The sequence below is a fragment of the Panthera tigris genome, chromosome X (assembly GCF_018350195.1).
Source record: "Panthera tigris isolate Pti1 chromosome X, P.tigris_Pti1_mat1.1, whole genome shotgun sequence".
Classification (NCBI taxonomy): domain Eukaryota; kingdom Metazoa; phylum Chordata; class Mammalia; order Carnivora; family Felidae; genus Panthera; species Panthera tigris.
The window spans coordinates 98,418,007-98,437,016 of record NC_056677.1 but is presented as its reverse complement, the minus strand read 5'-3'; positions in this window follow the sequence as shown (position 1 = coordinate 98,437,016).

The following is a 19,010-nucleotide window of genomic DNA, read 5'->3' as shown; positions in this document are numbered from 1 at the left end:
GCGGTCATGACCTAAGCCAAGATCGAGAGTCAGATGCTTAACTGACTGAGCCGCCCAGGTGCCCCTCTCCTTTCTAATGTGTCTTATTTGGCAAATAATGGGGGAAATGTTGGGAGTAGTTGTGTTGTATGGGGTTGGCGGATGGTTTGTGTATAAATTACCTAATGTAAGTGACCACTAGCTACATAGACTTTTCTACTACCAGACTTCTTAACGTCTTTTGTGCCATGCACCTCTTTAAGAATTTGATGAAGCTTATGGACCCTGACATAGAATAGTCATTTTCTGGGGTTTGTTTTCTGTTTTTTGTTCTTTGGGGGGTGGAGCAAAGGGAGAGAGAGAGAGAGAGAGAGAGAGAGAGAGAGAGAGAGAGAGAATCTGAAGCAGGCTCCATGCTCAGCACAGGGCCAGACATGGAGCTCGATCTTACAACCCTAGAATCATGATCTGAGCTGAAATCAAGAGTCAAACACTCAACCAACTGAGTCACCCAGGCGCCCCTAGAATAGTGTTTTGGTTTTTTTTTAAGTTTATTTATTGTTTTGAGAGAGAGAGAGAGAGCACGAGCACATGTGCGCAAACAGGGGAGGGGCAGAGAGAGAGGGAGAGAGAATCCTCACTCAGACTCCACACTCAACATGGGGCCTGACTTGGGGATCAAACCCAGGAACTGTGAGATCATGACCTGAGCTGAAGTCAAGAGTCAGACGCCCAAGTGACTGAGCCACCGAGGCACACCCCAGAATAGTCTCTTAAATACCAATTATACCATAATACAATTGTTGAAATATTTAACAAGAAATATGTGGTGTAATAATATATGCACCTCTCTATTAACACATTAAATATCAAGATCTAGAGATGTAAAAAGCAACAGTGTTGAAGTACTGATGAACATAAGCCACGTGTCAAGATACCTACAATAATAGTAATGTGATATAAAACATATCCATGGTTTCTATTGGTGACCAAATATAGGTATTGCTAATTCTACTGTGGGTTGTTGCCTATATCCATGATTTAAGGAAATCCTGAATTTCAGTAAATGGCTGGTTCCGATAAAGATGCTATGTTTTTTCCCATCCCAGTTCACGGGCCCCTCTGAACTCTATCTACAGACCCTAGGCTTAGAGTCGGGGAGTTCAGGACACTGACTAGGAGGGAAACCACACCGTTTATTTCCGTAACTTAGGAACCCATTCAGATTGCCCTTTCTCTTTTTATGTTTATTTATTTTTAAGAGAGGGAGAAAGAGACAGAGCATGAGCAGGGGAGGGACAGAGAGAGAGGGAGACACAGAATCCAAAGCAGGATCCAGGCTCTGAGCTGTCAGCACAGCACAGCCATGAGATCATGACCTGAGCCGAAGTCGGACACTTGACCAACTGAGTCACCCAGGCACCCCGTAGATTGCCCATTCTTTACATCTTGGTATGTGTTACAACATTGTTGGTTTACCCCCAGTTTGGTAGAGACAGACAACACGCCATCCTGATTGCCATTCGAGGAGGCCCCTGCTGCCCAGCTGTGGAATGTATGCTCAGACACCAGCCTTCAGCCACTTCAGGGTCTGCCTCCACTTTGGGTCATGAGGTTGCGCTCTTTCTGGGGCAGCCCACACCCCGTGATCGAAAGAGAGGGAGGTATAAAGGCCCGGTCTTGTCGGCCTGTTGTGGGACACTCTGATGGGCAATACTTGTTCCAGACCTCCCTGTGAAGTTGACCAAGACTTCGTTAGGCTGGCATCCCTGCTCAGCTTTTCCCTCTGCCCAAAACTGCCTCCCACCCATTTCTTTCCCAGATATTGATCTCTAAACATCTTGCACCCAAAATTCCACCTCAGCATCTGCTTCTGGAAAACCCAATCTGTGATACCCCACTTCCTGCCCTTATAGCAACCACAACTAAAGTACACAAAGTTCAGGGCGACACTTCAGCGCAAACTGAAATGCTGGCAATGACCTCAGTGGCCAACCCGGGTTTCCCACACTAGGCGTCCCCAAGATGCAGTACTTTGGCATGCAGGTTATTCTGAGCTGAAAACAAGACGCAAAGACTCAAGAAGAAACTTTTTCTGGGGGGGGGGAGGGACAAACAGAGAGGGAGAGAAGGAATCCCAAGCAGGCTCTGCACAGAGCCTGATGCAGGGCTCGATTCCATGACTGTGAGATCATGACCCCAGCTGAAATCAAGAGATGCTCAACCAAGAGTTGGACGCTCAACCAACTGAGCCACCCGGGGGCCCCTCAAGAAGAAACTTCGACCTCCTTCCCTAACTGCCAAAAAGAGTTTGGATAGAGGACCTGCTCCAGGAAGACAGCGATCACCATAGACAACTACTTCATATGATATTAGGGATTAGGGTGACAGACAGAAAAGAATTTAGTCAAGTCTGTTTGTTAAGATTCCTCTCTGGGTCCCGTTGTTTCTAGATGACCCAGCGAACACTTGTTTACCAAACATTTACTTTTTCAGCTTCCTGTGAATTGTTCTCCTTCCCTTTGAGGTTCCAGAACCCTACCCCCTTCTCCTCAGTTGAGGATGACACACACCTCATTTTGCCTGTCTTTGGAATCTCACGTTTGTGTGGATTCCCCACACTTGCATAAATCTTATTTTCTCCTGTTAATCTGTCTCATGTTGACTTAACTCTCAGACCAGCCAGAAGAGCTCTGAGGGGTAGAGGAAAGTCCACCCCACAATGCCTATATCCTGCCCCAGGGCCACAGGAAGGGCCACAGGTGTTGAGCTGGGGGACATGAAGCAGGGAAAGCCTCAGAGAGTAGTCTGAATTTGAGGTGAACAGTTCAAAGGAGAGATGAGCAGGGAGAGAACTAATACCCACTAAGTTTACCTCTTATGTCTCAGGCTATCTGCTAGGAACTTTACTTGTATATTATTCAGTTAATGCTCTGCTCACAATGATATTATGGGGTTAGCGGTTCCACCGCCAACAATAACAAAATAAAAATAAGTCCATCGATGGAGTACAGTACTCACTATCTATTGGGCACTGTTCTGAGCCTTCACATTCATTGTTATCTCACTTATGCCTCAGACATCCTCGAGGCCTGGGAAGCTTTCAGATTCTGGAGACATTCACCAACCTCCACCCTCTAGTTAGTACCAGGGTTCCATGGATTTCACTTAGGATTAACTTTTTTTAAAAGTTTATTTATTTATTTTAAGAGAGAAAGAGAGAGACAAAGAACATAAGTGGGGGAGGGGGTGAGAGAGAGAAAGAGAGAGGGAATCCCAAGCAGGATCCACACTCAGCTTGGAGCCCAACGCGGGGCTTGACCTCACGAACCAAGGGATCATGATCCGAGGTGAAATCAAGAGTCTGACGCTTCACTGACTGAGCCACCCGGGCGCCCCAGGATTAACTTTTGTGTTAACCATCCTACTAGCAATTCCACATAGTTTACTACCATGCAGCCCCCCAGATTTGAGTTCCCGCTAGACCAGAGAGCCTGTAACCAAATGATCCCTCTAGAACGGCCCCCTCCGCTGACCCTGATTCACTCAAGACTCTGTGAGGAAGCTGACGCTCGGAGACAATAGGGAGCTTCCTTCTGCTCCCACAGCTGGATGACAAGAGTTTCGGTTCAGACCTTGGCCAGCCTGACTCCTTAGCCTGGTTCCTGACTCTGGTGCTGTGTTACCCCTTACCGGGCAGTGATGTATCTTTTCTGTTTTGAGGCCTGATGATTTTGTGTCTTCTTAGGTGTCACAGCCGTAGTAAATAAAGTACTAATGAAGTGTCCTCATTTAGGAAAATCTTTGCATTTAAAACCATGTGTCTATATTCACAGAAATTTAAGGCTTTAAAATAAGTAACAGTTAACTCACCAAGAAAAGGCAGGAATGATTTTTTTTCACTACTCAGTGACACAGATAAAAGAAATATACTTTGTATTTTATCAGTTCCTTAATTCTGATTACCATTTATTATTTAATTCTCTGAATTGTGCTCCTTTCTTAACATTTTAAAAATATTTACTTATTTTTGAGAGAGGGGGGCGGCAGGGGCAGGGAGAGAGGGGGGCAGAGGATCTGAAGCGGGCTCTGGGCTGACAGCAGAGAGCCCGATGGGGGGCTTGAATTCACAATCTGTGAGATCATGACTTGAGCCGAAGTTGGGAACCTAACGACTGACCCACACAGGTGCCCCTGAATGTGTTCTTTTTTAAAAGATTTGTTCAGGTATTATTGACATTCAATACACTATACATACTTCAAGTGTACAATGTGATGAGTTTTGCCATATGTATACGCATGACACGACTGGGGTGTCTCTTAGTTTGGAAGTTGACCATAGCCAACCCAGGAGAGCACTGGGCTTCGGTGCAGGTTCTTGCACTCACAAAGAATACTAGGTGAGTAATACACTGGGTAAAGACTTCAAAGCACCTACTGCCATTGAACTCAGAAGCACCAACTTTGGACATGAAGGCACTTTATTGTTCTTTCCACCAAGAGGCCATAATTAACTGGTAAGGACTGCATTCTACTCTTGGCGCCAAAGCCAAGAATAAAACAGCATCACGCGGCAAAAAACAAACTGCATTTAGAGGCTAGGCCTCCAGGGGGAGAAAGCTCCTGGAGAAATGCCTACAAAGCGGCAAAGCCTCCGGAGTCACTAGCTGAAAGTACAATAGTCGCTTTGCCGAGCAAGGTCTCCTTGACCGCTGGCAGCGAGCGCAGCCTCCCGCCGCTGCAGCCGGCCCTCCAAAGTTACCCAACGCAGGAGACACAAAAAGCCAATGTCTCGTCCAGATCGATGCGCTGCTGTAGCCGAAACGCTGACCCACAAGTGCAAGGGCGCGCCTGCCGGCCCAGATCCCCCTCCTTCCACCACCCGTCTCGCTCCGGCCGGCTCCCGGTGAGCCCAGTGGAGGAGCCTAAGGCTTGACTAAACCGACGCTCCCCGCGCCGGTAACAATACCAAGAGGGGGTGGGGAGGGGAGGGCTGGCTCACCACTACTGGTTAAGTTTCGTTTTTATTAAAAACTTCACGTGATTGCCCGACTCTTGACTCAGCGATTTCTCCAAACAGCCTTCTTTAATTTATTGGTTTGTCATCACCGCCTTCACCTTTTCTTTTACAGTCCTACCTACCGATTTTGAACATTGAAGCGGAATTCTTCCACTCGATACAAAGAGCGAATAAATTAGCTGTTAAATTCACTTAACCAATTCGTTTCGAGCCCGCAAAATGAGAAGATAGGGGTGGTGGATTAAATAATCACGTAAGTGATTCCTTCATTCCCCACGGAAGCCACTGCCACACGTTTCATTAAAAAAATCATCAGGGTCTTGTTTTTCACTCTTTTACCAGTTCTGGATTATTACAGATCCATTTTTAAGTAGATGGGAGAATTAGATAGACTTAACAAACAATTGTCCTGGGACTTTTTCTCCCTTCCCCATAGATACATACGAATAATGACAATTCTGAAAAATTTTGTGCAAATTAAATTTTTAGAATACAAACCCTGAATTTTGTTTTTAAAAGTCTATTTTAATCTTTATGACGAAAATAATTAGCACTCATTGTAGAAAATGTGGACAATCAGACAATTCAAAAGACAAAAAGGATATTATTTACAATCTCAACACTTGGGAACAATTCCTGTTAATAATTTGGTGTCTTTCTATCCTCTTTATTATGGAATTTTGAAAACCATTTTAATTGTTGGAAAGAAAAATTTTTCTCGACCATTCAAAGATCTTTTTTTGGTCTAAGAATTTTTTAAATTACAAAATTACAAAATTTAAATGGACAAAAGGCAGATTAACCCGAAAAACGTGAGACAGGTTAACAGGGGGATCCATAAGAATACGAGACCCCTAGGCAGTTAGGCAATTGAGGTTCCTATGCCTTCTAGAGATAAGAAGAAGAGTTTAGGGTTCTTTGATCTTCAAAGGGAAGAAAGACAATTCATAGGAAGATGAAAAAGTGTAAATGTTTGGTAAACAAATGTTCGCTGGGTCATACAGAAACAATGGGACATAGAGAGGAATTTTGACAAACAGATTTTGCTAACATCGTGTCTAACACCGCTACTTCTTATTATAATGTAGGTATCTAAGGTGACCTCTCCCTTCCTGGAGCAGGTCCCCTATCTAAATTCTTTTAGGCAGTGAGAGGGGAGGCAGAAAAGAAAAGCTTTGTGAGTCTTCTATTTCTTTTAAATGTTTATTTATTTTTGAGAGAGAGAGAGAGAGAGAGAGACAGAGACAATGCAAGTTTGAGCTGGGGAGCGCAGAGAGAGACAGAGAGAGAGAGAGAAACAGAGAATCTGAAGCAGGCTCCTCGCTATCAGCACAGAGCCTGATGCAGGGCTCGAACTCACAAACCATGTGATCATGACCTGAGCCGAAGTCAGATGCTTCACTGAGTCACCCAGGTGCACCTTGAGTCTTCCATTTCTTAAAAAGAATCAGCTTAAAATAATCCACATGCCAAAGAGACACATTTTGGGGTGGCAAATATTCCTCTCCTACATAATTATACATTTTCCATTCCAACTTTCCCCCCTCATTACAGTGTTAGCATCTTCCTATCATATTAAAAACATAACTTTTGGGGCGTCTCTGTGGCTCAGTCGGTTAAGCGTCTGACTTCAGCTCAGGTCATGATCTCAGGGTTCCTGAGTTTGAGCCCCGAGTCACGCTGTGTGGACAGCTTGGGGGCTGCTTCAGATTCTGTGTCTCCCTCTCTCTCTGCCCTCCCCCGCTCGTGCTCTGCCTCTCTCTCTCTCTCTCTCTCTCTCAAAAGTACATAAACATTAAAAGAAAGAACATAACTTTTCTGTTTTTAGCAGTCCACTGCATTAATGTAACATGCATCATCTAATCTTCCATTTGGGGACATTCAGGTTCAATATTTTCAGCTGAGCAAACTGTTTAAAATAACCTTTCTGTGGAGTGAAGCCTCTTTTGAAATGCAAATAGCCATTCTCAGACCCAATCTATTTTTAAACGTGTAGGAATGAAAAACTTTTCTCTTTTTTCCTTCTATGATCCTTAGGCCGGCCTAAGAATCACATTGACAGAAGACAGATTAACATTAACAGGAGAAAAACAAACAAAATTATGAGACTCCCAGGCAGTCAGGTACTAGAAGGTCTATGTCAACCTTGGCTGCAGGGAAAGGGGTAGCTAGCGGTCTGGGGCTTCAAAGGAGAGGAAGACAATTCACATGGAGATGAGAAGAACAAATATTTGCCAGCCATGGAGAGAAATCTTTCTGATAGAAAATGTTATCTCTGGTAATAGTTCTCTTCCCAATGCAGGCATCTTATCTAAATTCTTTTTGTTGGGGCGCCTGGGTGGCTTGGTGGGTTAAGCGTTGGACTTCGGCTCAGGTCACGATCTCACGGTCCGTGGGTTCGAGCCCCGCGTCGGGCTCTGCGCTGACGGCTCAGAGCCTGGAGCCTGTTTCGGATTCTGTGTCTCCCTCTCTCTGTCCCTCCCCCGTTCATGCTCTGTCTCTCTCTGTCTCAAAAATAAATAAACTTTAAAAAAAATAAATTCTTTTTCTTTAAAAATTTTTGATGTTTATTTATTTTTGAGGGGGGTGGGGAAGAATGAGCAGGAGAGGGGCAGAGAGGGAGGAAGACACAGAATCCGAAGCAGGCTCCAGGCTCTGTGCTGACAGTTCAGAGGCTGACAGCCTCTGATGCGGGGCTCGAACCCACGAGCCACTGGATCATGACCTGAGCTGAAGTCAGATGCTTAACCAACCGACTGAGCCACCCAGGTGCCCCTATCCTATCTAAATTCTTTCAAGCAGTCGAGGGGGCAGAAAAGAGCTTTCCCTGAGTTTGCTGGGTTTTAATTGCCTTTCAGCTCCAAACATCCCGCATGCCAAAATGACACAATTCTACCCCAAGTATTGTATTCTGCTGCCGGCCATAAGTTTCTTGAGTTCTCATTTATTGGGTTTACGTAAGGTAAAGCACACCTGGACTCTTTTTTTTTATTTGCTTATTTATTTTGAGAGAGACAGAGACAGTGTGTGGGGGGGAGGGGCAGAGAGAGAGGGAGAGAGAATCCCAAGCAGGCTCTGCACCATCAGTTTAGAGCCTGATATGGGGCTGGAACTCATGAAAATGTGAGATCATGACCTGAGCCAAGATCAAGAGTGAGACACTTAACTGACTGAGCCACCCAGGTGCCCCTGGACTTTTTGTTTTTTTAAGTTTGGGAGTGGTTTGAGGTTTTCCTATAAATGTATGTTTGCCAGCCCCCCAAAACTCTTATTCTAAATACCTTTTGTGTTTTTCCCAATGTGTTTCAATACATCCATAAGCACCTCGACCAGTGGAAGGAGTGATTTAGCTCCCTTCCCACCCAGTCCTTTCCACTGAGAAGAGGAGAGAAATGTGGAGAGAATGGGCAACCCCGGAAGCACAATTAGCGTGGAGGAGGGGAGAAGGGCCGAGCGCCAGGGGACCAGCTGGAAGTGAGAGAGCAGCCGTGTCCCCAGCTGTTTACAGCCCAGCCAGTCAAAGGGAAAGCAAACCACCCCAGGATCTGGCCTAGCACGAGGGCAGAGAAGAGAATAAATTCATTCACTCAACAATAGTTAGAGTATCTACTGTGTACCAGGAGCTGTTCTTGGTGCTTAGGCTGTGTAAGGCAACATAAAAGACATAAAAGCATTTTAATGGGGGGAAGATGGACCCTAAACAATAAATATTATAATAAATAGATTATAGTTTATATTCGGAGGAGACAAGTGCTGTGAAAAAAAATGGGCAGGCAAAGGGAGTTTGAAAGTGTGTGTGTGTGTGTGTGTGTGTGTGTGTGTGTGTGTCTATTAACTAGGGTAGTCAGAATAGGCTTCATTAAGAAAGTGGCAGGAGGGGCACCTGGGTGGCTCAGTTGGTTAAGCGTCCAACTCTTGATGTCGGCTCAGGTCATGACCTCACAGTTCATGAGATTGAGCCCCCATGTTGGGCTCTGTGCTGACGGCGTAGAGCCTACTTGGAATTCTCTCTCTCTCTCTCTCTCTCTCTCTGCCCCCCCTCAAAATAAATAAACTAAAAAAAAAGGGGGATGCCTAGGTGGCTCAGTCGGTTAAGTGTCCAACTTCAGCTTGGGTCATGATCTCGCGGTTCGTGAGTTTGAGCCCCACACCCGGCTCTGTGCTGACAGTGCAGAACCTGCTTCGGATCTTCTGACTCTCTGCCCCTGCCCTGCTCACTTTCTCTCTCTCAAAAACAAATAAATTAAAAAAAATTCTCTTTATTAAAAAAAAAAGAAAGTGGGAAGTAAGACTTGGAGGAAACGAGAGAGTTCATCATCTAGGTATCCGAAGAAAGAACATTCTGGAGAACATTCCAGAGAAAACAGCCAGCATAAAGCCCTGGAGTGAGACTGTACCTGAAGAATGGCAAGGCGGTTAACATGCACGGAAGGGAGCAAGTGAGTAAATGGCTAGATTACAAAGGAGGGTGTTAGCAGGTATGAAAACACCACCCACACTGCAGACGGAAGGTATGAGGGCCGGGGAAGCTGCTGAGTTGGAAAGAAGGGATCAGATGGAGGTTCTGGGCAGGCTTCCTTGAACTTGAGTGGTGGAAGGTGGGGGAGGGCGGCCAGGGTGGATAAAACGGAGCCACGGCCTCGAGTTGCCCTACAATCATTGTCAAGACTTTCAGGTTCTAGAGGGCTAGATGAGAGATCTGTCTCAAGCCCACCGAGAACTGGCCTGTGCTCTTATTCTGGGGCTTTTAAGCAGCAAAGGAAGCAAATAAACCACCGCAAACCCCAAAATAACAATTACATTTTCCGCCAGAATCTTATAAATGCCAACTTCAGGGGCAGAGTACTCAGGGACCCACCTCTCCTTCCCTAAAATCTGCTAGTCTTTCATACAAGGGTGGTTTTCTTAGTGTTCTATTGCTGCTTTGGCAGATCACCACAAACTTGGTGGCTTAAAATCGCAAATATTTATTATCTTATAGTTCCATAGGCCAGAAGTCCCCAAATCAAAGTGTCAGCAGGATTACGTTCGCTCTGGAGGCTCTAGGGGAGAATCTGTTTTCTTGCCTTTCCTACTTTGTATCGGCTGCCCACGTTCCTTATCTTGTAGTCCCTTTCCTTTTATGATGTCGTTGTGCTTTGTATTTTCGTTCATTGTAAATTCCCTCCTTGAACAACTACTGAGGCACAAGGAATTTCCAAAAGCTGTGGGATCCAAGTTGATAGAGCACTTAGAGGTCATCTTATCTCATTTTTCTTTCAGTTCTGAAACTCATTCTGCATTTTCTGGACAACTGCTCATTTAGCTTCTCTTTTAAACACTTGCAGTGACTCAAAACAAGTCATTATGAGTTAGTACTTATTAAGGTTGAAAAGTCTTCCTACTGAATCGAATCCTGGCTGGCTCCTTGTAACTTTAACTTTTTGTTTGTTTGTTTGTTTGTTTAGAAAGAGAGAGAGCATGCGAGGTGGGGGGGGGCAGGGAAGAAGCGGGGCGGCGGGGGGGGGGGGGGGAGAGAGAGAGAGAGAGAGAGAGAGAGATTCTCAAGCAGGCTCCTGCGCAGCATGGAGCTGGATGCAGGGCTTGAACTCACGAACTGTGAGATCGTGACCTGAGCCAAAATCAAGAATTGGACGCTTAAGCGACTGAGCCACCCAGGCGCCCCTGGCTATTTTCTAAAAATGCAGACCCCTGGGGTGCCTGGCTGGCTCATGTAGCATGCAAGTCTTGATCTCAAGTTTGTGAGCTCAGGTACCACGTTGGGTGTGGAGATTACTTAAAAAAATTTTTTTAAATAAGATAAAAATAAAAGTGCAGACCCCTGGGCCCAAGTCAGACTCAGATTCTCCAGTAGTGAGGCCCAGAAATTATCATTTGACATTAAACCACAGGTTATTCTTATGGACACTGGAGTTTAAGAACCCTGCTTTAGGACTTCAACACAGTGATCTACAGCAGTGGGCCTTAACTTTTAAAACCTCTCATGTCAAGACCACACCTCCTATTAACTCAGAATTTCTGGGGGTGGGACCCTAGTATCTGTGTGCCGAAGAAAGTTCCCCAGAGGATTCTCATGTGTAGCCATTACTGAGAAACACTGATTTATATGTTCTACAGTATAGATCTGAGGGTCAAATAATCTTTAACAGCTTGTCAAATCTCAAGAAAAGCCTTTGAGCTCATAAAATGTCACCTGATTACTTTGGACTTTGAGTTAGTTGTCCTAGAGTAAAAACGAACTTATTGTGAGGAGAGACACGAGGTGCCTCTTATTCAGCACTAAAAATCCCAACAGTAATTGCCATTATTATTATTCAGATAGGAGGGGTTGATGACTACGGAATGTGCAGCGCGGGGTTCGGCACTGCTGGGAAGGCTGGGGATAAATAAGTTAGTAGAAGGCATGTTCGTCAAGGACCTTAGTCTAGTTGGACAGTCAAAGTGAACGTGGGGGAATCTAGAGTGAAAAGTTCTATAAAACCTCATCATACTGAAATATCGAATGATAGAGCACACAGTAAACACTGGTTCAGAACCTTAAGAGGGAAGGATGTTGGTAAAGTCTACAGGTAGCGTCTGAGCTGCGTCTTGAAAACATTTCAAGATTGGAATTGATGGTGAAACAGATGGACGGTTTCCCAGACGAAGGATATGACTTCAGGTGACTTCAAGTCAAGCAATAAAGTTCCCCAACTAACAATGACTTAAGTTTATTATTTATTTTATTTTTTAGATTTCCTTTTTTTAATGTTTATTTTTAAGAGAGAGGGAGAGAGAGAAACAGAGTGTAAGTGGGAGAGGGGCAGAGAGAGAGAGGGAGACACAGAATCTGAAGCAGGATCCAGGCTCTAAGCTGTCAGCACAGAGCCTGACGCGGGGCTTGAACCCATGGACCACGAGATCACGACTTGAGCTGAAGTCAGATGCTTAATTGACTGAGCCACCCAGGTGCCCTGACTTAAGTTTACACGGACATTTGTTATCCCACTTAACAAGAAGTTGGGAGGTGGACAGTCCCAGAGAGGATTATGTAGCAACTCAACGATATTAAAAATATTTTTGTCAGGGTGGCTCAGTCGGTTACGCGTCTGACTTTAGCTCAGGTCATGATCTCATGGTTCATGAGTTCGAGCCCCATGTTGGGCTCTGTGCTGACAGCTCAGAGCCTGGAGCCTGCTTTTGAATTCTGTGTCTCCTTCTCTCTCTGCCCCTCCCCTGCTTGCGCTCTGTGTCTGTGTCTCAAAAAGTGAATAAGCATTTAAAAAATATATTTTTGCCTTTTCGCTCCGACATCCTCAGCACGATGAAGTCTTCCCTCATGGTTCCAATATGGCTGCCACAGCACCATACATTGCACCCTATCTCTCAAGCAATAGGTCGATGGAGGCCTTTCCCAAGTTCATCTCTTTTTCAGAGAAGAAAAATCTCTTTCAGCTGCTCCTTCAGGGTCCTCTTCATGTCTCATTAGCCAGAACTAAGTCACTTGGTCACCTTTATATCCGTTATTAGCACAGGCTTGCATGGCTGGCTTAAAGCAACTGTGATTCATCTCTTGGAGCTGAACACACTGTCACCTGTAACATAAGGTTCTGTCACTAAGGAAGTAGGAGGAATGACTCTTTGGTTAGGCAACAAGCTATGGCTGCTACAGATGTAATGAACATTTGCCATAAATGAATGAAAACTTATGATAACTCATTACAGCAATTCAAACTGACAGAGATGTGCAAGTTATGTCACCTTTCTGGGCTTCAGTTTCCTCCTGTGTAAAACAAAGGTAACAATGCCTGCTTTATACGGTTGTGAGAATTACATCAGATAGTGCATATGAAGGGCCTACCACAGACCCTGGCTTATAGGACATGCTTGCTGTTATTGCTTTTTGGGTGTCACCAGATTACAGATGATTCTAGAGGACTGCCACAGACATGCTCTTTGAGTGTTCTTGTTTGAACTTCTATTTTTAGAACAAAATCCACCAGAATCTTTCATCATCAGACAGGCCCATCTTGGAAACTCAGAAAGAACCTAGAATTTTAGACTATTACAGCTGAAAGTGAACATGGCGATTTCCTAGTCCAATGTTTCTGGTAATTTTTTTTAGCCACAGAGCCGCAAAAACTCATGCTCTAAAACAAAGAAAACTGGAGCCATTCTCTTCCCTACTCGCTGTGAGATACCTCCCCTGAACCCGAGGACTCCATGGAACACACTTGGAGAAACACTGGTGTAGTTCAAACACTTAGACAGTATAGTGTGATTAAGTGGCCAACGATATTAAGCGGCCTGAATAAGCCACAGAGTGAGAAGTGGACAAACTGGGATCGGAAACCAGCTTTCCTAGCTTTATGCTGAGGAGGGTGAGCGAATGTTTGATGTGAGCGGGGGCTTGATGTGGTATCATGGTGGAACTTCAGTAGGGCCCTGCGAAGCCCATCCCTTAGGTTTTGTCTGGAGGGCTGGTGTCTTCATCCCGCTTTACAGGCCTTCAGGCGGATGTGTCTACCTCTGGAAGCCACCCCGGCTCCCAGAAATCACTGTGTCTGGGGAGAAAAGATGGAGAAGTGTGGCTGGAAAGAAAGGGATGGAATCAAGTGATGTGCACTTATTTTTCTCGACTTCTGTCACATCCCTAATGAAGGGATTGGCTGGCTGGACGGTCTTCCTTCAAGCCCACTGTAAAGCCAGAAAGTGCTTACGTGAACAGTCTGCTGGAGAAGGGGATAAATAACATCTGGAAGAGCGAGGTTGTCGGGAAACTCGCACGCTTGAGTTCGGCAGAGTGCTCGGCTTTCCAGCCGATGAATTCGGTACCAGAACGGAACACAGCCCTCATTGTTTTCCCGGCCTTTCTCACTGGCATGGAACTTTTAATGAATGGGGCCTTTTCGATTACGGAGTTTGAGCTAACCAAGAGTAGAGCACTAGATAAGAAATACAGAGGTGAGAGTTCTAGTCCCGTTTCGGCTGCCTACTTGGGCAAGTAACTTGAGGTCTGTGGGCAAAATGAAAAGGTTGACGCAGACAAGGGCCCTTGCGATTTTAAAATGTCCATTATTCCATGGGGCGCCCGGGGGCTCAGTCGGTTAAGCGTCCAACTTCGGCTCAGGTCATGATCTCGCGATTCGTGAGTTCGAGCGCCGCGTTGAGCTCTGTGCTGACAGCTCGGACGGAGCCCGGAGCCTGCGTCGGATTCTGTGTCTCCTCCTCTCTCTGCCCCTCCCCCACTTGTGCTCTGTCTCTCAAAAACAAATAAATGTTAAAAAAAAGCAATAAAAAGTGTCCATTATTCCATATCTCACACCAGAGAGCTGGCCGGGGCCTTCTCAGTAAAAATCTGCAGAGCCAAGTTATTGTCATCACCAATACGGTCCCAGGGAGGGCGGGGGAGTAAGGATTTCTGAATCTTAACACTGTCCTCCAAACTCCTACTGCAAAGGAAGGGAAATGTGACATTATTTCCTAAGCGATACATCATTTCACAGTTTTGTGGGTCATAATGTCCTGGGATCACTCTCCTATATAATCTATCGTGTTGAAAGAGAATGTGGAGATCACAGGGGAGATATAAGTAAGGTAGGCTTGCAAGTGTGTGTATGTGTGTGTGTGTGAGAGAGAGAGAGAGAGAGAGAGAGAGAGAGAGAGAGTCTGAGACTTAGAAAGACAGAGACAAGGAGAAAGTGGTCAAAGTCAGAAGTTTGTCAATGGTCAGCTGGCCAGTCCAGTGGAAAGAAGGCATATAGCCAGCCACTTTCCCTCGTGTGACTCAGACGGAAAAAGCTTGGGAAATATTCTGCTGGGGAGACCATTCCTCCAGCTCGACACTGACGTCATGTAGTCTCCAAAAGCCAGGACCTATTCTTAGATCTGTCATTCATTCATTAATTCAAGAAAACATTTCCTAAGCACTTATGGCAAGAGATTGGTGAAAAAATGGCCGCGTTTTCCACCCTAAAGAAGCTCCCAGGCTACTATGGGGTCTCGGCCAGTGAACAGACGATAACAGCATGACAGATGCCATGATGATGGAAGTCCAGGATATTAGAGGAGCACGTTGATGAAACCCCCCCCATTTCAGCCTTGGCTGGTTAAAGAAGGTTTGTTAGGAGAAAGCCATGTTATTTGAAGGAGAAGCAGAATCCAGCCTCGTGTTGGAGGAGGTGGGAAGAGAAGGAATGTTGTAGGCAGAAATAGGACTACAGGTTATTTTAATTTTTCTCTTTGTGCTTAGCAGTGTTTTACAAATATTCTTCACTGGACATGGATTACATTTATATAGAAAGAATTTTAGAATTTGCAGGATAGCAACAGCCCTCCCTTAATCAGTGAGCACCAACGAGAACTTAGGTCTGTGACACACTGGCAGGGAGAGAGGGGGACACGACAATGACCACTCTAATCACAGTATTAGAAAGGTTTGTTGAGTCCTTTCTATATGTCAGCATTTTCCATGTTCCTCACTTAATCCTTACCATAATCCTACGTGATAGATACCATTGTTATCATCTCCATTTTATGGCTGGGGAAACTGAGGCCCAGAAGTCACACAATTAGTAAGTGGAAGAAGCAGGAATCAAATAGAGCCAGAGCCCTGGCTCTCGACTACTAGGCTAGACTGCCCCTCTTTAAGAGAGTAAAGCCAAGCAATACACACAGGAGACGAACTAGCGTTTTAAACTTCGCCCTCTTCTAAGAAGCAACTTCTTGCCATCATCTGACTATGTTTCTGTGTCCTCCACGTCAAGGTAAGGGGAACAGGGGCGAGTCTTCATTTGGGCGTGGGCACGGATATCAGATGCACGATGCGTGAAGTGATTTTCCGAAGATTGCATGATAATCTGATGGCTGAATGGGTTCCAAAAACCCACTTCAGTATCACAGCTGCTGGACCCCACGTTGCTCTGGCCACATCAGCAATGCTTATCTTGTGGTAAGTTTCCAATTTTCAAAACTGCGACTTCAGTCAAATGGTTTATTAAAACTCCCATATATTGATGTTGCTCTATGATGCAATTCCTATGTTAACCACAAGGTGATGCTGCAGACAGATGCAGGGATTTGTTTGGAAAGGAGAGGTTTAAGCATATTTGTATTTTGATAAATTATGATATAGCTACACAATGAAATATTAAGCAGCCATTTGAAATAATGAGGTAAAGCTATATGATTTCTAGGAAACATCTTTAAGATATGCCAATAACTGAGAAAAACCAGTCAGTAACAAAATGTAGAGCATGCGCATATTTTTCTAATTAAAAAAAAGAATATAAATACGTATGCAGGTACATGCATCATTTTTTCCTGAGAGTATTAAAAATAGTGCTAACAGTTATTACTTTGAGGAGTGGGATTGGGGTCTGAGGGAGGGGAAAGGATGCTTCTCCTTGATTTTATCCCTTTTTAAGTTATTTGATGTTTTAAATGATTTGCACTCATTAATTTAAAAATCATTATCACAAAAACAATCCAATTGCTGTAAAAATTTAAATACTGCAGAAGTTAATCAAAGTCCCTCTCCCGTCACCTCTTAATACCATTCCCCAGAGGACAGGTAACCACAGAAATGAGTTTGGGACCTCACTACTCAGGAAACTCAGGTTTCCAGAACAGCAGCATCAGGAACATCTGAGAAGCTGCTAGAAAAGCAGATTCTTGTGTCTCACCCCAGATCTGCTCAAACTCCATAGTGGGGCCCAGTAACTGGTGTTTTCAGAAGTCCTTTTGGACTTCTGGGGGGGGGGGTGTGTCGAGAAAAATCCTGTGAGAAAACTAATAACTCAAAACGGCATGTCTCCATTCACCCAGAGAGCTCTAGCTCAGAGGTTGACAGCCTCTTGAGGCCACTGTGACCTCTCTGCTGGAGTTGAGTGATGACATATTGCCACGGTTTGGAAGCATTATCCAGAAAGGGGGACCTGCTAGAGTGAGAAACTTAAGGGAGGAGGAGTAGGGAAAGGAAAGATGGTGCACAGAGGATGCAAATAAAACCACCACATGATGGCAAAGAGATGACACCAATACCTCAGGGCCACTCAATCATTTATTTCATAAGCTTTTTGTTCCCCAAAAAACGTATTTCTTTTTACATTGAGGTATCGTTGAGACACGATGTCACATTCATTTCAGGTGTACAACATAGTGATCGGACAAATCTATACGCAATGCTGTGCTCGCCACCGTCTGTCACCATACAACGCCATGACAATGCCATCGCCTGTATTTCCTATGTTTCATAAACATTTATCACTTTCCCATTCTATATCTCTGTATCATTATGTCCGTTTCCTTGCTCTGACCCACACATTTCATTGTCCGTCATTTACCAAATCTGATAGGGTCATTATTTCTCACACCATTCGGTGTGTTCACATTCAGGGATGTGTTTGCCAGTGATTCCCTGCTCCTTGGCCAAAAAGTCATGAACTCTCAAAGCTGCTCAAAAGAGGAGCGCCAGGGGTGACTCGGTCGGTTGGGCGTCCGACTTCGGCTCAGGTCATGATCTCACGGTTTGTGGGCTCGAGCCCCACTTCGGGCTCTGTGCTGACAGCTCGGAGCCTGGAGCCTGGAGCCTGGAGCCTGCTTCGGATTCTGTGTCTCCCTCTCTCTCTGCCCCTCCACCACTCGCACTCTGTCTCTCAAAAATAAATAAATGTTTAAAAAATTAAAAAAAAATCAAAGCTGCTCAAAAGAGTCATAAACAGGGGTGCCTGGCTGGCTCAGTCGGAGGAGCAAAACCCCTCTTGATTGGGGGTTGGGAGTTTGAGCCCCACGTTGGGGGTAGAGATAACTTAAATGAATGAATAAATAAAAATTTTAAAAGAGTCATAAACTCCCTCTGGGGCTAGAGGGTACGGAGGGGGTGTGCTGAGGAATTTTGCACAGTGGGGAGGGTTGAGGTACGGTAGGAGAGGACGTGTACGTAAGCGCACTCGGGATATAGCAGTTTCAACAATGAAGCCACCCCATCTGAAGCTCAGAAGAGAGGGGATCTCACAGGGTTCCCCAACACAGATGCTGGTCCCCATGCACCGATCTGCCTCCGCCACAGAAGAGCTTGGGGCCAGAGCCTTCAACTGGGGGGCAGGGGTCATGGGAGGCTGCCTGCAAACGGGAGTCGTTCTCAGTGTTTCACATGAGAAGACTGGGAATGTGGAAGCTCAGACCAGCCTAAGGCTCGGGAATGTTTATTGATTCTACCAAGATGCCCCCCATTTACTAACCACTTCAAACACATCGTTGTGTCTCATGAGGTACCTGTTCCATTTACTCACCACTTCAAAGACTTTGTTCTGTCTCCTGACGGACTGCACCCGGTTCCCAGTCGGGGAACGAGCGTTTGTTTTCTGGAAGGGGAAAAGGTTATAAGGGGTGGGAGTTAGCTTATAAGGCTGTTCGTATCTCGCTGTGTTCCGTTTTTGTAATTTGATGGCACCTGCAGAATGTTAAGGGCAACCATTTATTAAACTGGACATTTGACTAATCGTGACACTGTTTCCTTCTATTTTATTTTATTTTGCTTTATTTTATCTTATTCTATTTTATTGAAGTTTATTTATTTATTTTGAGAGGGAGAAAGAGAATGAGTGGGCTGGGGCAGGGAGAAAGGGGGGCCAAGGATCCAAGGCAGACTCTGTGCTGACAGCAGAGAGCCCGACGCAGGGCTTGAACTCACGAATGGTGAGATCACGATCTGAGCCAAAGTCAGACGCTTAACCGACTGGGCCACCCAGGCGTTCCCCCTCCTTCTATTTTAAATAAATGAGCATTTACTCTTATAGAGTCTTAGCTGGGGCCACCTTCGAGATGGTCTCTGGGCCATTAATATTTTCTTGGGGAGTCTTGAGAAAAATACAATGCCCACGCCACACTGCATACCCACCGAATCAGAATCTCAAGGGGTGGGACCAAGGTGCAAGGCTAGTTTTAAAGTCCTACAAGTTATTCCAACGCAGCCAGGACTGAGAAACTGCTCTAGTCTCACTATTTTGTTTTATGGATAAAAATACAGAAG